Here is an 18,087-nt window from a genome sequence, read left to right as displayed (position 1 = left end):
CTTTTTTGCTATCCAAAACTATTGTTTGCAACAAACCTTTCTTCTTAGTGTAATGTTTATAGTATTTTGGGGGAACATTAGCAGCTTCTCTCTGAACAATAGGAAGACTGTGTCTTAGAAAGCTCTGGAAAGGATTTAGAGGTCAAAGAAGACAAGTCACTCAACATGAGTTCCCAGTGAGATGTTCTGGGAAAAGACTGATGTGGTCCTTTGATATATAAGAAGGGGAGTTGTGAGTAGCATAAGGAGGTGTTTTTACCTCTATCTGACACTGGGGAGATTAACACTGAAAACGCTGCATACTGTTCCCGTCTCTTAGCAATGTTGTTGTAACTACAGTGGTCTAAGGATATGAGAAAGATTTGTAGCAAGGGATGCATTTTTGTTTATTGGACCAGCTCAGATGTTTGGAAAAATACAGAAAAACAGTAGGGCATATGGGCTCATCTTCATATCATGATGTCTGTACTGGGAAAAGTTTTGCAAGAGTACAGAAAAGAGAAATAAAAGTTGTTCCAACCCGTCAAAAAAACCTCAATAGGATTACAAAAAGAAGTAACTCAATATGTTCATCGTATTAAAGAGAATGCTGAGTGCATTAATGTTTTCAGTTCAGAGCAGATTCAGGGTGCTAAGGGGCACTATGATTTGGAGATGAAAGACATACTGAGGAGGAAAAGAAAAACATAATGAGGAAGACAACAACAAACTATTTAAAAGAAATAAGGCACAATTATTTAGAAAAAAAAATGCAACTAACAATGCCATGTGTATTTGTGCATGCATGTATTTGTACAGGTGCCTCCAGTAACTTTTGAACATGTTTCTCTGCAGTGACTCTTGGTGGGGGGGAAGTCTGAAAAGCAATTATGTTTCTGCAGCTTCCATGAAAGTATTTGGTCAAGAATATATGTAGCTTCTATTTGAGCAGTCCTGACAGAGAGATCTATAGTGATTTGAAGTACTATCAGGGCCTATCTATAGTGATTTGAAGTACGATCATAATGTGAGGTGACATTAGTAACACACAGAGGATCCACAAGGACTTGGGGGAAACACCTTAAAAATGTTCTGTATATGGGAAGAAACCTTATTCACAGCTCACAGCTTGTTAGGCATCGAAGTCAATCAACCATGAAACACAAATCCATAGGGGACTAAGCTTTATTAGTCCCAAGCCTGTATGAGTTGTGTAATACTTAGGGTGATTAGCTGTAGGGATAAACTTCCAAGGGAGAAGTGGGCTAGCCATCTTTTGAAGTCTTTGGATGTCTTTTTTGGAAGACAGTGAAACACAAGTAATTGGGTTAACAACAGGAGTAAGTGAATGCAATTGTACGCCCTTTATAACAGAGAAAGAGAGCTTGATGACCTACTGATTTTTTTTTTTTTTGGACATAAAAATCCAAAAATCCACGAATTATAAATGCAAAGACTCTCAGATGAGTCTTGTGAGGAACTGGCACAATGTCATCCAGCTAATTAGTTCTGTGGCTACTGCCAAATATACGTCCAGGTGAAAGCACCCCAGCCTGGCTACTGGGCTAGCGCGCTGTGCTCTAACATCTTTCATTGTTGTCAGTGGAATGTTAATAGATGACGGCAGCACAACAGGGGTGAGGACGGACAACTGGGAAAAGTTTAAGATAATGTCATCAGAACTGAGTGCTGTCACAGTATAATAGTCTCCTGCTGGTCCCTAAATGCAGAGGAACTCATGGAAAATTAAACATCAAGGCATGTTCATTTGCAAAGCTGGAGATACGGATCCTATGGCAATCTCCTGTTACAATGGGCTTATTTCTGTCTTACTAAATGAATGTGGAATCAGTGGACCAATATTTGTAGGGTTTTCTACATGGCCAGAAGCCAGGTGTACTTTATTGTGTAGTTAATTTAGATTACAAAGCATTTAAGCACTAAATTAAAGATTAAAAAGTATAGATTCAGAATGGATTGAGATTCTGCTGTTAATTCTGCTGTGATTATGATCTCCTTTATCTCCTGAGTCAGGGGCATTCTTGATGTCAGAACAGTCAGTGCAAAACAGGCATTTTAATTTAGAAGTACTTCACAGCTTGGACATGGTAACAGCACTCCCCCAGCCAGCTACTATTACTTACTTTATAGGTAATAGCTTATTAAGATGGAGTATCTTGATCAGTTTAGGTTATGTCTCCTCATGTAACACCTACTGCAGTGCAGGCCCAGGTAATATGCCAGAAGTTTGATGAAAATAAACCTGGAATTCCTCTGCAGACTATAAAGGAAGTAAGACGAGGCCCTGAATTTTCCCCTCTATACTCACAAGATGTAGTACTTTATTTTGAGAATTCATTAGGACATACTAAAAGAATACAGACAGAAAGATGAGATTTGTATATATTCATGACTCCAGGAACTAGTACTTCAAGAGAAATACTGATTATTGTAAGAGCTGAGCACAGAACAACTATGAGAGTTGGCAAGGATGATCCACAATTAATAATGTATGACAGGTCCAGTAACTAGCAACAGTTACTTGTTGTTATTTTGTTAGCTACAAAACCGTGTTACATTTGGATTTAGTTTCCATAAATATCTAAGTGAGTATCTGGATCTAGAATTTCTGGATTGAATTCAAGTATAATTTGAATGTTATCTGACTAGCCGAATCCTTTTTAATCTGTATCATTTAATGCAGGGCAGCCACCTAGTATAAATACTGCTGTGTGACTGCTGGCATTTCAGTAAAGTATTTTTAATCCCTAAATATTTTTAAGACTTGCCCATACTCATCTTTTAATGCATTCACCTTAAATCAGCTATCTCAACAATTTTTTAAAAGAGATTTTCTGAGGAAACCATGTTTCCCTTCTAATACATATTAAACTTCCTTTTAGTCAACAATGAATGATTTGACAAAGTTGTCACATGCATAGCCACCTTTGAGACTTAATGCAGGACTAATTTCTCTGGTGTATTATACTTCAGTCTTTCTGTAAATTTTAGCAGACTTGGTTCATTGGTGAGAGTAATACTTTTTTGTTTGCATATTTTCAACATATTTTTAGTAGGATTTTTTTCCCTCACTGTGTTTTCTAACACTATGTACTCCTGAAAGTGGAAAAGTTTGATGGAACAGTAGTCTTTCAGCATGACATGTCATATGTAATCTTTCACTAGTGTCCTTTGTCCTGCAACAGCTGACAGAGTACCTGCACAGCAAATGATATTTTCCAGACACCAGTGAAAGCCTGATGTTATTTCTTAAGAATGCAGCGGCTATACTACAAACTAAAGCTAATTCCTCCACCAGTTTCCCACGTGCCCTGCTGCAGAAACAGTTGCCCTTGCTGGCTGCAACAAAGATCCTCTAAAATCATCTCCTAATAGTGGTGCTCCTCCATGTGCATGAATGCTGAGAATAAAAAATGTAGTCTTCAAAATGCAGAGGCATGGTTTAGGAAAATGCCAGTCTGACAGTGCTAATTACATGTGTAGAGAGTGCTGGAGGTGAGCCTGATTCTGCCAAGGTGTGCTCATTCATAAACTTAGAGCCACCTTTCACACTGTGCACATTTATTTTGTACTGGAGGTAGTGGGAATCATTCTGGTATCTTATCCTGTCAGATCTAGCACACGATTGAACAGGAAGAGGACTGGCTTGGTATCAGAGGCTGAGGACTTCTGGAAAACACTTAAATATTTCAAGAAATACTTTCAGTAATAATTTCTGAAATTTGAGAGGTGAATTTATCAGATTTTGTGTACTTCCTCCTTTTCTTGTAATAGATATTACTGTCATGCTCTATCAAGATATAAACATCACAATGAAATCATTATGTCTGCTCTGGCCCACCTGAACTGGTATTGCAGGAGTGATAGAGCTTAATGTAGTACCATTAGAGCTTCAGTACTTTGAACAAATATTGTGTTGAACTCTTGAGTGTGTATTTCTTTAAGTATAGGGATATTAATCCTTTTTTGCTTAGCAGAACACCTCTTTGAAGAATTGTATTTGCCCATCTAAAATCCACCCTCACTTCATTTGAAAACAGAATCTAACTCCTCCCCCCCAACAGACCACATATTTATTTTGTCCAATAAAAAAAGAAAGAACATTTTGGTGATGGTGGAATAATAAATCCTAAGGCAGAAATATCCTTTACGTTGCAGCTGCAGGAAAGCAGTTTGGGTATTTTTCACTGAAAGGGCAATCAAGCACTGCAAGCCTGCTTCCCAGGGAAGTTATGGGATCACCATCCCTGGAAGTGTTCAAAAACATGTGGATGTGGCACTTGGGGACATGGTTTAGTGGTAAACATAGTTGTGCTGAGTTGGACTCATGGAGATCTTTTCCACCCTTGATTCTAGGTTTATATTTTGAAGTTTAGTCTTACTATAGCTCCCCTCCCCTATTTTGATTCTGTACTTAAGTACCTTTGATTTCAGAAGGGTGTGAGAACATACCTAAAGCTAAAATGTGTTAACTGCTCTCCTGAGTATTGATGTGTTCCTAATGCAGGACCTAAGGTTATAAATTGCATTGGTATGCTTAGAAATGAAAGAACTGTTCATGTGCCATTGGGTCTTCTCCTTTGAGGTAACAGCCATGGTAGTAAATAGTAACTAATAATAATACAGAAATCTATTAAATTACGTGGGCATGTTAAGATGTATGAGCTCCAACAAGAAGATTGATGAAAATTTGGAAATTATCTGGAAAATATATCAGAGATAGGTTTGTATCATATATAAATGGCCTACCATGTTGAGAAAGTTGCATATATTTAGCAAGTGCTATTACCTGTATTGTCAAAATGCCTATTTAAATCAACTTCTAAAAACAAGTAAAAAATACCAAAATCCTTTGAAATCAGACAAATCACTCTCAGCGCCCCCATCACTAAAGCTGTGCCCTGGCTCTGCTTTAGGCAGACAAAGTGCAGGAAGTTTAGAGCGGGAGCTGTGAGCGAAGGCCCGGTGACATGAGGAGGTGTTGCAGCTGATGCGTATCAGGCACCGCAGCAAAGCCAGCGCCTTCATGTCCTGTGCCAGCGTCCCAGCTGGGTGGGGGGCAAGCAGCTAACAGAGATTTGGCCCAGTGCCCAGGCAATTTGGCTTTCTGCAGCTCTTAAGGCCACGGCTTTACCAGTGGATAGCAAGGAAGCATCTCACCAGCTTAACTGCAGGTTTTCCATGGCAAAGTCTACGATGTACAGTTCCATAAAGCCATTTATTCATGGTGCAGCAGCTGAGAAACAGCTCAGCTGGTGCCTCCGAGAAAAGTCTCTCCACCAGAGAGTCTTGTGAGTGGTCAGACTGGGAAGTCTCTTAACAATAAAATGTTAAAAAAAAAAAAACCAAAAACACACACACACAAAGAACTAAACAAAAAAAACACATTTGGTGTGCCCCGTTTGAAGCACTGAAGAAAGCCCCAGGGCCTGGTTCTTTCATCGCACACACGGGGACTGCTGGAGCCGGCGATGCTACGGCTGATTTAGAGGCGAGGCGAGACCAACCGCGGCCTTTAATGCGACCGGACAGGATGGGATTAAATTAAGCTGGAGTGCAGCCGCAGGGATCGGAGGGGTTTAGGCCGGGGATCCCCGCAGGCGTGCGGGAGCCCGTCGGGCAGCGCGGGGCGCGGGCGGGAGCGCGCTGGCCGGAGCGCTGGCCGGGCAGCGCCGGCGCGGCGCAGTTGGGCTGGATCGTTCCCGACACGGGGAGCGCGGGAGCAGCCGCGGCTCCAGCCTGTCGGCCGCTCGGCAGGTTGATGGATGTGCTGGCCTGCGAGCGCTCGCCACCCCGGCCAGTCCAGCCCATCCACAATGACTTACAGTTTCCCGGTCCCCCTCCCGGCACCTCCTCCCCCTCTTCCTCCCCGGGCCGCCCGCCTGCCAAGGGCTGGCCTCGCACGGCAGTGCCCGCTGGAGGTGGGCTGCCCTGCCTGCAGCCCTGCCCGCAGCCCTGCCCGCTGCCCTGCCCGCTGCCCTGCCCGCTGCCCTGCCCGCTGCCCGCTGCCCTGCCCGCTGCCCTGCCCGCTGCCCTGCCCGGTGCCCGCTGCCCTGCCCGCTGCCCTGCCCGCTGCCCTGCCTGCTGCCCTGCCCGCTGCCCTGCCCGCTGCCCTGCCCGCTGCCCTGCCCGCTGCCCGCTGCCCTGCCCGCTGCCCTGCCCGGTGCCCGCTGCCCTGCCCGCTGCCCTGCCCGCTGCCCTGCCCGCTGCCCTGCCCGCTGCCCTGCCCGCTGCCCGCTGCACCGCCCTGCCCAGCGCCCGGGGCGGGCAGCGCCGCGGGCGTGCCTCAGCTTTCCCGACGTGGGAGGCATTCTCCTCTCTGGCTGGAAGGGATAGAGGTTTGACTAGAGGGCGGAGGGTGCACTTGCGCCGCCCGGGAGCTGGCCGGGGAGCTGGCCGGTTCCCATCCCGCCCCTCGCCTCGGCGGCTCCCCTCACTCCCGGGAGTGAGTCCGCAGGGGAGCCCTCCGCCCGCGGGGCGTCCCGAGGAAGTGCGCGGCACGCCGTCTCCCAGGGAAAATGTGCTCCAGCCCTGCCGTGTTCCCACCAGCTTCTCTTTTCCTCTCCGCGCATCTGTTTTCGTTTTCTTCACATTTATACTTTAAAGATGATGTTCGCCCTTCCACATCCCTTCCCTCTTCACCACCAGCACCCCTCCCTCCCCCCAGGAAGATGAATTTCATCTGGGCCTTGAAACAGGGCAAGGAACAATAAATATTTATGGGCACCAGGGGAAGGTTAAACTGTAAACCACCACTTATCCCTACGTCTCTTATGAAAGGAATTAGCGTTACAAAATTTACATTAGGAGGAAAAGAAGAGGAGATAGAAGCATTTCTATGATGTGAAAATGCTGTGCCTCGTACCTATTTAAAGTGGAGCAAAATACGTCTTCACAGGGCCAAATGTGGGGCATGGCCTTTAAACTGTAATGGCCAAATTAAAACAAATGGCCAAAATTAAACACTCCAGCCCTTGCTGAATGTGAAAGTTTGAGTGATGAGGAAATATGTGTGTAGCAGATCACTTTTCTACACTCCTATTTGAACAAAGTCTTAGGGAGTTTCTTTGAAACAGTTTTAAGTGTATTCAGAGATACTGTACAGATAAAGATACATAAGAACATAAAAATATCTATGCATGCAGCCAAGCACAAACAGCTTATATACCTCTAAATCCAGAAGGGGCCATAATAACAGAGTGTTCAGTGTGGTTGTTAGAAGCCCAGGCAAAGATAAAACTTCAATAAAAAGTATGTTCTTTTATGTTCAGTGTTAGAGGAGAGGCAATGTAAAATAAGGATTTATGTTTGTGGGGGCAGGCAGAGGAATACAGGCTCTTTAATAACCTGGTACTGCAGGAGAGGGAGCAAACTCCAGCAAGGTTTGAAGGTTTCCACTCTCTGGCAGTGGAAAGGGCCTGAAGGGAACCTGGGTCTTTTGGAGCAAGGCTGAAGACTGCTTGGCAAGGAATACAGGGATGTTTGGCAAATTGCCTGCTTCCTGGTAAATCTTGGCAGAGCACCTAGGCTTAAAGACCTATTTTTCATTATTCCCCACTCTTATCAAAGTAAGTTTTGGAGTATACTTTTGGTGACTTTTCTTTGAGTAAGGGTGATCACCAAAGTGCCTTCACAGCAAAATCAGGTTACTGTTGCCTTCAGTACAAATAAGATCGTGTTTTAAAATGGCCTGTTCAGGTATTACTGTAGACCTACAACAGCTGGTTGAAGTGTTCGTGAGTACTTTAGCTGGTGCAAGGAGAGTAAACAAGGCTTTTTCTGTGTTGGTGTCCCCAGTGGAGTAACACATAGCTGCTGGTGATGGAGCATCTGCTATTATAATGGCCTTGGGGTGCTGATTCCTGACACATAACTGAGGCTGAAACCAGGTTTTCCTCTGACTGAGGATGAAAAGTCTCGGCTGCTTCCTCAGAAGAGGAAGAATTGGAAGAAATCTCAGTTTCTCGGTAACTTTTGCCCTCTGTTTATTTATCATACTTATCCATAATAAGTTCTCTCCAAATCTTCTTATTGCATTCCAGTTTTTATAAATGTTTTCTGGCTTCTGTGAAAGGCCAACTGAACAGCAACAAACACCAAATAAGTCAAATTTCATTGTCTCAATATGAGATCGATAACAGCATTTTCAGAGGAGAATGAGTCACGAGAAGCTGCTGGCAAGGGTATGGGGGTTGTATAACATCATCCTAAAAAACATGGTGTGACAAGGTTTCTTTGTTCCTTCACTTCTCTCCCAGAGACAATCAGACTTGTCATTTGTTCAATGGCATTATTAAATTAGTTATCCTCCTGAGTAAGAAAACTACTGGTAAAATATGCTCTTACACTAAGTCCCTATAAATCATTGGGAGGATGGAAGAGGAGAGGAGCTTTTTTTTTCTGTCTTGACTCCAGCAATTTTTATCCAAGTAATTTCTTGTGTAGAATAGGCTCCAACAAGCCTTATGAAGCGGAGCTTCTGAAAATTCAGTCCATGACAGAGAGCTGAAGCTGATATGGATGTTAATAAAAACCATAAATGCCAAGAAAACCTTGAAATAACTGTCCTACAAACCAGATTTTTTGAGTACTGTGAAGGCTGTAACCAAACTTTTTTTAAGTGAAGGTCTGTTCTCAGAACCCTTAGCAAGCCCCTGATTGCTGCTGCATTTAATTGCAATTGCCCTAAATTGAGGGCTGATAGGTGTTGCACAACTCTTTCACATGTGTTTTTTTCCTCATTAATGTTGATATGTTAATATAGGGTGGATGCTGCACTGTACATCAAAACCGTTCCCAATAACCTTTCCTTGGGATAAGAGAAAGTATCAGGAATTGCCAATATTTTCTGGCTACATGGGATCACTTTTATGGATAGCATTGGGGTTGTAATTCCTAAGCTTAGGCTTTCCCAGACTTTGGGGGTTAGGTGTGTGTAAAAACTCAGCTCTGTCTCTAGATAGTCTAGTGCTGCCTTTAGAGGAATGGAAGAAGAGCAATAAAAGTCAAGGAAAGGATTCTCTCTGTTCAAAGAGCTTTGGATCAAAACCTGAAAGAGTTAAGTTGAAGTAGCCTTGAGTTTGAGGGTGTATGAAATTTTTGTACTGGGGCATATGTGTGTTGTGATGTGTTATATGCTTAAAAAAATCTATCAAAATGGCAGTTTTTCATTTAGTTTACATAATATATAGTAGTTTTAAGTGGTGTGTTTTGTATAAACCCAAGCAATTTCTGGTGCAAAACTGTAATTTAGAAAAAATAAAAACAAAAAGCATAAAGGAATAGGAGTTTAAGACATAATTTGCTATTTTAGGAAGAAAAGACAGTCAAAGACTGAGAAACTAAATGTATTAAAGATTTTAAATATTTTAATGAAGATTAGGGAAGAGTATAGAGATTAAGGAAAAATAATTGGTGAAAATGAACTTCGTTTACTGATGAAAAGACTAAAATGAAATAGCAGCTTATGGGTATAAGAGTAATGGAGCCTCTTTTTAAAATTCTTCTCATGTTTTGAGATATGTGGGACTGTGGAAGAAGAAGGTTCCAGGCTGTTTGATATTGAGAAGAGGGGGGATATTGTGCAGTGCCTTGTGCAAGAGGCTCTGGCTACCTAGTGCCATTCTGATGTCCTGGCAGGGCTGGGGAAGCTCCTGCAGCTCCCGAGTGCTGCAGTCAGCAGTAGTTCCTCTGGAGGTAGCACATCCGTGCCCTATGTCTCAATAGGATGTAGGGAACACTGCTGATGCAGGTAATATTTTTCAGAAAAGGTATTAAATACCATCTTCATAATTACTGTCTTAAGTGTTCTTAATCATTTCTCTGGCAGGAGCAACTTCAAGTTGCCCTAATCCTGGTTCCACCTGGGATCCTTCTTGTTTACCTAATCCCCTCTGAACTTGCAGGTTGGATGTGGCATTCCTTTGCTTTCCTGTTCTAATCTGTTCGGTCATGTTGCTGCACACCATGACACATACAGTCCTAGATGCAAATCCCAGTGCTTTCCATGTTGTTGCACACTGATCCATCTCACCCTATGTTTACTAAGCCACAGAATACCCTAGAGAGTTAGAGAAACCCCCCTGTATTCGATGAAAGGCTGAAATGTAGGCATAAGTAATGTGATTTGTTGGAGTATGTCCTGCAATTCAGTGGCAGAGGTGGAAACTGAGCCCAGGCACCACAGCCTGGCTCTGCTGGCATGTGTGCACAGAGAGGGCTGGACTCTACCAGAGCCTCACAGATGTTTTCAGCCTGACATCCATGGGTGACATTTAAGAGATTCACCACAGGTAACTAAAAAGAGCCAGTGTGGGCAGATAAATGGGAATGCATGCCTGTCCTAGCAATGATGAATGTTCACAAGGTTGGAATTATTGGGAATAAATGAGTTGTTAAACTAGCTACCTAGGATACTGGTGGCAGTGTATTCATCATGTCATGGAGCTTAATACAAAAATGTAACTGTGGCCTACCTATGCAGGCCTGCTTGACTAGCAGGGCTAACCCAAGAACATGAAGTGCATGGGAAATACTAGGCAAGATTGTCACTGTGCCATCCTGAGGCTTTTGATAAAGCAAGTTTGGAAAGCTGATTCTATGGATAAAGTAAAAAATATTTTCATGTGTTTTTGATAAAAACTGCAGCATGAAATCTGGGTGGAAGTTACTCACATCCTCACCTGATAAGGAAGTTTTCTTCAGCAAACGAGTTGTGAAAGCCTGCTTGCAATTAGATGGAACAACTCCAGGTTCTACAACTACTTTTTCTGTGCCCTGATTTGTTGTTACCAGATTTGATCAACGCCTCTCTGAGCACAGCAGCCAGGTAGGGATTGGATCCAAAGCACATGCTGAGGGCTTTTAGCTCTGGATAGCATCAAGAGGATTGGACTAAGATACTTTGGGAAAGGGCTTGCTATCCAGATAGGAGAGGTCATAAAAGCTATATGGAGGGAAAAAAGCCAGAGGATTGAGCTGGCTTGCAAGTGAGTTTGCAAGGTCAGAACATTTTATATAAAAAGCGATTACAAAACTTGTTACAAATGCTGAGGGACCTAGAAAGGGATTAAGTGATCTTGTTAGTTGTATGAATCCTCTTAGGACAGCAAATCTACCCATAAGCTAATAAGGCTTGTGTGACCATAATATCTGAGCAGAGTGCAGAGTGACTCTTCCCCTGCATACAATGATAGGAAAAATGTTACTTGGCTTTGAAGAGAGGCCCATTGTGTTCACTCAGATGCAAAGCTATCTTGTTTAGATTCTCGAAGGAAGAAGTCATAGGCTGTGAGGCTGATAGTGAGGCTGGGCAAAAAAACAGTGGGGGAGGAGGCTTAGGATGCAGACAGGGGCAAAACATCATTACTGGTAAGAGCAATAGAAGGAAGGTGGCAAGGGAGGAAAGAGACCTAAAAATAGTTATGTTTTCATGAATATATTTGTGTGTGTGTGTGTATACACCAAGTGCATGCATGCGGTGCACTTGAACTCAAAAATTGCATATTTTCCCTGTAATTACTCAAAGGTAGGTATCTAAATCTCCTTATTTTCAAAAATCAGCTATACGTATATAGCTTGTGTTCTTACATGCATGATTAAATTTGTCTTTTCTTCCCTGTGTACATGATTTCCCTTGGTCATAGGACGTGACATCACTGTAATTTTTCCTAAGTCTTCCTTTTAAAGTTGCTCATCAATTCCAAAATGCTACATTTTTAAAGTTTTTCCAAAATTGATCTTGACTAAGGAGAGAGTACTTTAAAAATTTGAAAAGTACACCCCAGGACAATATGTATATTTTGGTCTCTATGTACATCTTTTCATCAATCTATTTATAGTTCTTTCTTTATGGGGATGGAGAGCAGAATGGAGACAAATAAATAAAAAGAAACATGACATTGCTAATATAAATGACCAGGCCATTTCTTCAGTGTCAGAATGCAATTAGAGCTGACCTCAGACTGGAATTCACTTCTCAGCAGGCCTGCTTAATGATTAGTTTTATTGTTTCTTCATCACCCCTACTGGGGGGCTCATTTTTACTGGTAATGGAAAAAGACTGTTGCCCCTGGATAAAAAGCTGAGCACGGAAGACAAAGGGCTGATTGAGGACTGCTAGGCTTTTCAGCCTGCATACCACCTCTTCTTTTGGTGTCCTGGCTGACAGCAGGAAAAACAGTGAAAGAGGTCAGATCTTAAAGGGCCTTCAGGGTAAGGAGCATCATTCTGTACTCAAAATTAGCTGGTGAGGCTTTTATGGCTTAAAGCAGTTCTGATCACTGTTGTAAGATGAATTGAATGAGAATCTTTGCAGCAAGATAATCTGCCAGACATTGCTGGTATGATTGATTCTGAGTCTGAGACATGGTTAGCAATGTAGCTGTGGTTTGCAAACACCTGCTCAAACTCCCAATCCCAGCATGCAGATACAAGTACACTTCTAGCAACAACTAGAAATTTCCCAACAGCTGCTACAGGTAAAGACTAGTTTAAATCCTTGGCAAAATTTGTGTGCCGGCTGCTACCTGTTCGGAAGTGTTTTCAAAGGGGTTTATTATAAGCCCTGGCATAAGTAAGAAGAATACAAATAGTTCCTGTTTGTTTGCTTTAGTTCACTGGGTATATGAAACATGTAGTGTGACTCACAAAGTTGTAGGATGAGTCTGAGGTAGAATTACAGACGTTGTGCTATCTGATATTATGAGATGTAACAGGTGTTTGTGGAGGCAATTTCCCCATCTGGAAACAGTGCTTTGGGGAATTTAGGCTGCTGGTGGAGGAAAGGCTGGTTGGTTTACACTAGTGATGATAGGTGAGCTACCAGAGAATTGGAATTGGTGGTTTTTTCAGCTAATTATCTATAGGCTGAGGTGTGTATTGAAACCACAGTAACTAAATGTCTGAGTTTGCAAAAACTTGACTGGAAGCTTCATGAAAACAAATACAAAGCTAAGAGTCTTGCCAAGAGCAATGACACTGCTCCCTCCTCACACCAGTTCAGCTGGAGAGAAATAAAAATTAAATAAAGCTTTTAAATACTTTGATACTGAAAATACAAGACTACCTATCCACTGGTGCAACTTAGTGATCATTCAAGAGCTTCAGTACAGCTACATTGATCAAATCAACTGTGGAACTAGCCTTCAGTGTTTAATACTGAAATCTTTTAATAATGAACACTGATGTTTTTCTTAATAGATCTGTAACAGAGCAAACCAATAAGGAGTTAAAATTACACGGAATGCTTGTGAAGAAAATGTGGTCAACTGTGAACCTCAGACTTGCTCTCTAAAGTGAACTGTGAATAACAATGATCTTTAAATTTGACTAAATTCTGACTTGGAAGTGTAGGACCTGAAATCTGAACAAGCCAGGGACACGCCAGTGTCTGCAGTTTGTGTGTTTCACCCAAGACCTGAGTCCTCAGAAAAACATAATCTCGTGATCTATTCAAATTGGGTAATTATGCCCTAAATATTCCTAATTTGTATAGTTCTTTAGCTCTTATAGGTCATTATCGTGGTGTCAGTAAGGGCCAAGGCTTGGTGTCCCTAGGCTGAGTGAGATTCACCTCTTCAGCCTGCTGGCAAGTTTCAAACAATCACATTTGGGGTGATAGAGCTGGGAGGGCTGGCAGGAGCTGATGATCAGTGTTGCGCCTCATGGCAAATTCCCTGCAGCATTTCTAAGGTTTCTTCTGTGTCCTGCAGGCAAAACCACAGCCACTGTGGTGGCTCCTCCGCACAAGGTGTTGGAGCAAATGGGTCCCCACAAGGCAGGACAGAGTAGGGCATCCCTTTTTCCTTTCTCTCCTGCCAGGGGGTGGACTTCAGGGGGACCTCTGTGCTATTTCCTCTAGGTCATCTGCCCTAGAGCCTGGATGGTCACTCATTGCTTTTAGTTTAGATGTTTCCCAGGACCAACAGAGAATTGTGCAAGACTTAGGTGCTGTTGACACAGAGAGTTGACAAGACACCTATGCAGAGACATAACCAAAGATTTCTCCCGATGTTTCCTATCTTTTTCAAAGCTGACATACCAGGATTTTAGTAGTGTAAGCAGTTGTGAGTTGCCTGGCTGCAAAGCAGGTCAGGGTGGACTGGAAAGCTGATTCCCTTGTGCAGTGCTTTGTGTGAATTCCACTGGCAATGTCTTCAGTCTCTATCTCCTCTGCTTATGCACACTCATGGTCTGAGGAAGTTCTCCATTGCTCTCCCTCTTTAGCAGGGCTTCTTACAGGGAGAGAACATCCAAGCCTTTGGGAATACATTAAAGAGACAAGGCAAATACCTATAGGCCCTGCTTGTGTAACACAGTACGGAGTCTTTGGGAAAGGACAGCCCTTTTCCATGAAGATATTAAGGCACATGAAGCCTATGCAGGCAGGTGTTTACTCCTCTCTCTTATTAAGCAGGAGTGGGACTTTGGAAGCTGTTTGACCCACAGTTTCCTCTGGCTCACATTTTCCCTTCACGCTTGCTGGGTTCCCATATGATAAAGGGTTGGCAAATAGTGGTGTGAGTCCTGTAGGGCCGTATGTTTTGTGTGTGAGGTAGGCATGGTGAACATGGGAAAGGTATAGTGGAAGGCACTAGAAAGCGGTTTTTGGGGATGCACCAGATTTTGTGGGACTGATGGAATGCCTGAGTGTGCTGTAGGTGATTTTGCAATTGTGTGTTCCACCACTGCTGGAGAGACCTAATAGGGCATGTTTCATATAGCTGAAGAAGCTAAGGACAGTCTCCAAAGATATTTGTACTTTTAACTCAAGTAGTATTTAGTTTATAAATAGAAGAGTGCTAAGTATGTTTTTTGGGCCCATCTTACATAAGGAAAAAAAAATCTGTGGAATAAATGGAGGTTAAGCTCGTCTTCAGCATCTTGAATGACTAAAGTCTCATTCTTTTTCTGTATGCAACAGTTCATTTCCTGGGGATGAAGAGACGTAGTAGTTGAAGGAGAGCTATGAATGCTACTAGAGTGGAAGGAAATAGCTGTTATTTTGCAGATTTCTTGGCTGGTGAATGCAGCTAACCCTAGCCTTACACAAAAGGATGGAGACAGTGTGTATAAGTGGTGTCTGTCTTCTCATTTGGCTGAATTACACACTAAAGTAATTTATAACAAAGGGGTCAAGGTATATTGTTAGTAATTGTTATGTTAAAGAGCAAACCTAGCTTGCTGATTTAGCATCCATTTCCTCCTATAAAAGAGAGAAGGAAATTATAGCAGAGGATGGGGAGACTCGGAGCAGTGGAGGCAATAGGAACATTTCAGAATAATTTCAGCCGTATTTATGCTAGGTTTGGTGACTGCGTTCTCTCATCTCTTTTTTTTTTCTTATTTGGAGTGGCAAGTCCAGCATGCCCAATAGGGACACCGCATTAATTCACCATGGAACACGATGTCAAGCTCAGGGATGAAGAACAGTGAAGTCTCTGTGGAGTATTTTCTGGCAAAGTGTGATGGGAGCTGAAGTAGAATAATAGAGGGCTTCAGGAAATATTCAAATTCAGAATCAAAGTTGATAACATTAATTTCCTAAACTTGGTTGTTGGTTAGTTAGTTGCTGCTTGGTCACCTACTCTTGCATTTTATGGTTATATATGGTTTGTCCTCTAGTTTTCTTGCTCTGGTTTGTGTACAGGCTGCACTATCAGAATTGTTGAGCCTGGTTTCATGAAAATGCAGCCCTGAAGATCACATGAAGATAACTCTCCCTGAGTTACATGGTGCTGATGGCATTTCTGAGTTTATGGGCATTCATGCTGCTTTTATGAGACCCTGCAAGAACCAGATGGGGTTGCTGGTGACTCAGAATGTCAGTGTCGTGCTGGCCTGACATGAAAATCTCTTGTTGACGTACATGAGGACCGTCATACTAATAAAACAGGGGATACCAGTAGCGTGCCATTCCACTGCTTTTTCATCAGAAAAGGATTCAGTCAGAAAGCAAGGCAAATAGGAAGAAGTGCTCACTGATCCAGGACAGTTTGTTTCTAACTGTTGCATTGTTAAGTAACGCTGTGTCTGATGAGCTCAGCAATCTTTTCACCAGATGGGAAACCATCAGTCTGAGTGCACCAGACTGTGCACCAAAATGTGGTGATTCACAGGGATGAGTTGCAAAACCCTCACAGTGAACAGCCAGATGTCTGGAGTGAGCCGGGAGGAAACACTGAACTTTAGCTAGGATGTGCCTGAAGTCATAGCCATCACCAAGCCTCAGTAGGGTTTGTGAGAATATTCCTCCATCTAGCCATGATCCAGAGTCCAGCATGCTCTTTGAAGCATGCAGAACTAAGCAGGTAACTTCTCTTCCACCATGTAACCAGAGGGAAGGCTTGCAGATTAGAGTGCTTGTCTGAATGGGGTAGACATGGGCTCTGTCTTCTCCTTAGTCTCTATAGAGGAGGAGGGAGGAATCAAATCCTCCTCTTAGATTCTCCCCCAAGTGTCCTTCTACCCTGTACAGGATGGGATGACCTGTAGTAGTTTCTTGTTTGTGCCACTGTTTGGTGCACTTGTTTGCTGCTTGCAAGGACCATGGGATTCATCAAAACAAAATGAGGAAAAAACCTGTGTGAGTCTGTTGCTTAGTGCTTAGGGTGCTCTATGGGAGGGAAGAATCCTGCTTCCAGGCCCAAGTCTGTGTATTATTAACCTGGTGTTGAATGAGAAGCACAAAGGTATCAATGACACAAATTCCTCCTCCTGCTTCATTTAAACACAGTGTCCATAACTGACTTTTTGTGGAGTCCTCAGTTTATTTATTTCTTTCCTTGAAGGATGCAAACTAGAAACCATGTTTCTAAAACATGTCTGTGTTTAGGCATAAATTATTTATCAACACAGATTCTGGCAACCTTGCATTTTTGTAGATGGGATCTCCTGCAGCCTGGTGTACTTCACACGAGGAAGAAGGGTTCCAATGACTTTAGCCATCTTAAATTTAGTTGGGGTTTTTTTTTGTTGTTTGTTTGGTTTTGTTTTTGGTTTTTTGCCAAACTTTTGCATTCAGGTGTTTCATATCCACCCAGCTCTGACTGCAAGATTCTGTGTGTTCTAAGGTATATTAATACAGTCTTTTGCAGAAGTTGACTGCACTTTAGGAATTCTTTGGCTTAGGAGAGTATTTTCTATATCTTATTAGGAATCTTTGATTTCTTTGCTGTTTGTATTTGGCTGAAATAATCGAACTGAAAGAAGAAACCCCCATCCAAATTGCAGTGTATGTATCTCTTAAAAAAATAATTCAATGGACATGAGGCTGTGAATGTGTGGATGTTTGAGTTAGCTACAACCCCAGAAATACTGCAAAAATAGCTTTCTCAGTTGTTACCTGAACTACTAAGATCAGATAAAATTCACCATCAACTGTTTGTAATCCCATATTTTATAATTTAATGGAGATCTGCTGTCAGTTCTGGGCTGTATAGTTAGGCCAGTATTTTCTCAAAAGAAGGCAAAAGTCCTCCTTACTTAAAATATGGATATAACCCTGTAAAAAATCTTTACATTTTTCCTGATACTGATAAGAACTTTTGTGTTCTTACTCCTTTCATATGCTTAGTTAAAATGATAATAATAAAAAAACCCAAAACCAAAACACCCACGAGATTAAATGATGCATACACAGAAATGTGAAAAGAATGTTCTAAATTACTATTATTTTCCAAAAATCATGTAATTCATTGACTGACTCATGTTTTATAGCAACTGAGGCACTGCAGGATGATGGCTGTCAGGTGTCAGTAAGCTGGCAGCTTAAAAGTTGCCTCTTTAAGTAGCCTCAAACAAATGAATTGCTCACTGTGTGTGGGGGTGGATTCTGGCCCAGTGTTTGCTGAGACACTGTTGGTTGAGGCTCTTATGATACTGCTGGTGTCTGGCTCTGCCTTCTGTGGTACATTTTTCCCTGCTATGGGCTGGAAAAAGTGGTTAGAGGTAAGACTGAGAGGGGGTTCCAGAGAGTCAGTGAGTCTGAGGCCTTATCTAAACAAAAATGGTAGCAATTTAACTGAACCTATTTAGACACAGAGGTTGCTGAATTAATGCCACCCCCTTTTTTTTCCTTTTTTCTAG

Source organism: Lonchura striata, chromosome 1 (assembly GCF_046129695.1).
Source record: "Lonchura striata isolate bLonStr1 chromosome 1, bLonStr1.mat, whole genome shotgun sequence".
Lineage (NCBI taxonomy): Eukaryota > Metazoa > Chordata > Aves > Passeriformes > Estrildidae > Lonchura > Lonchura striata.
The sequence above is the reverse complement of the archived record's forward strand: the minus strand, read 5'-3'. Positions refer to the sequence as shown.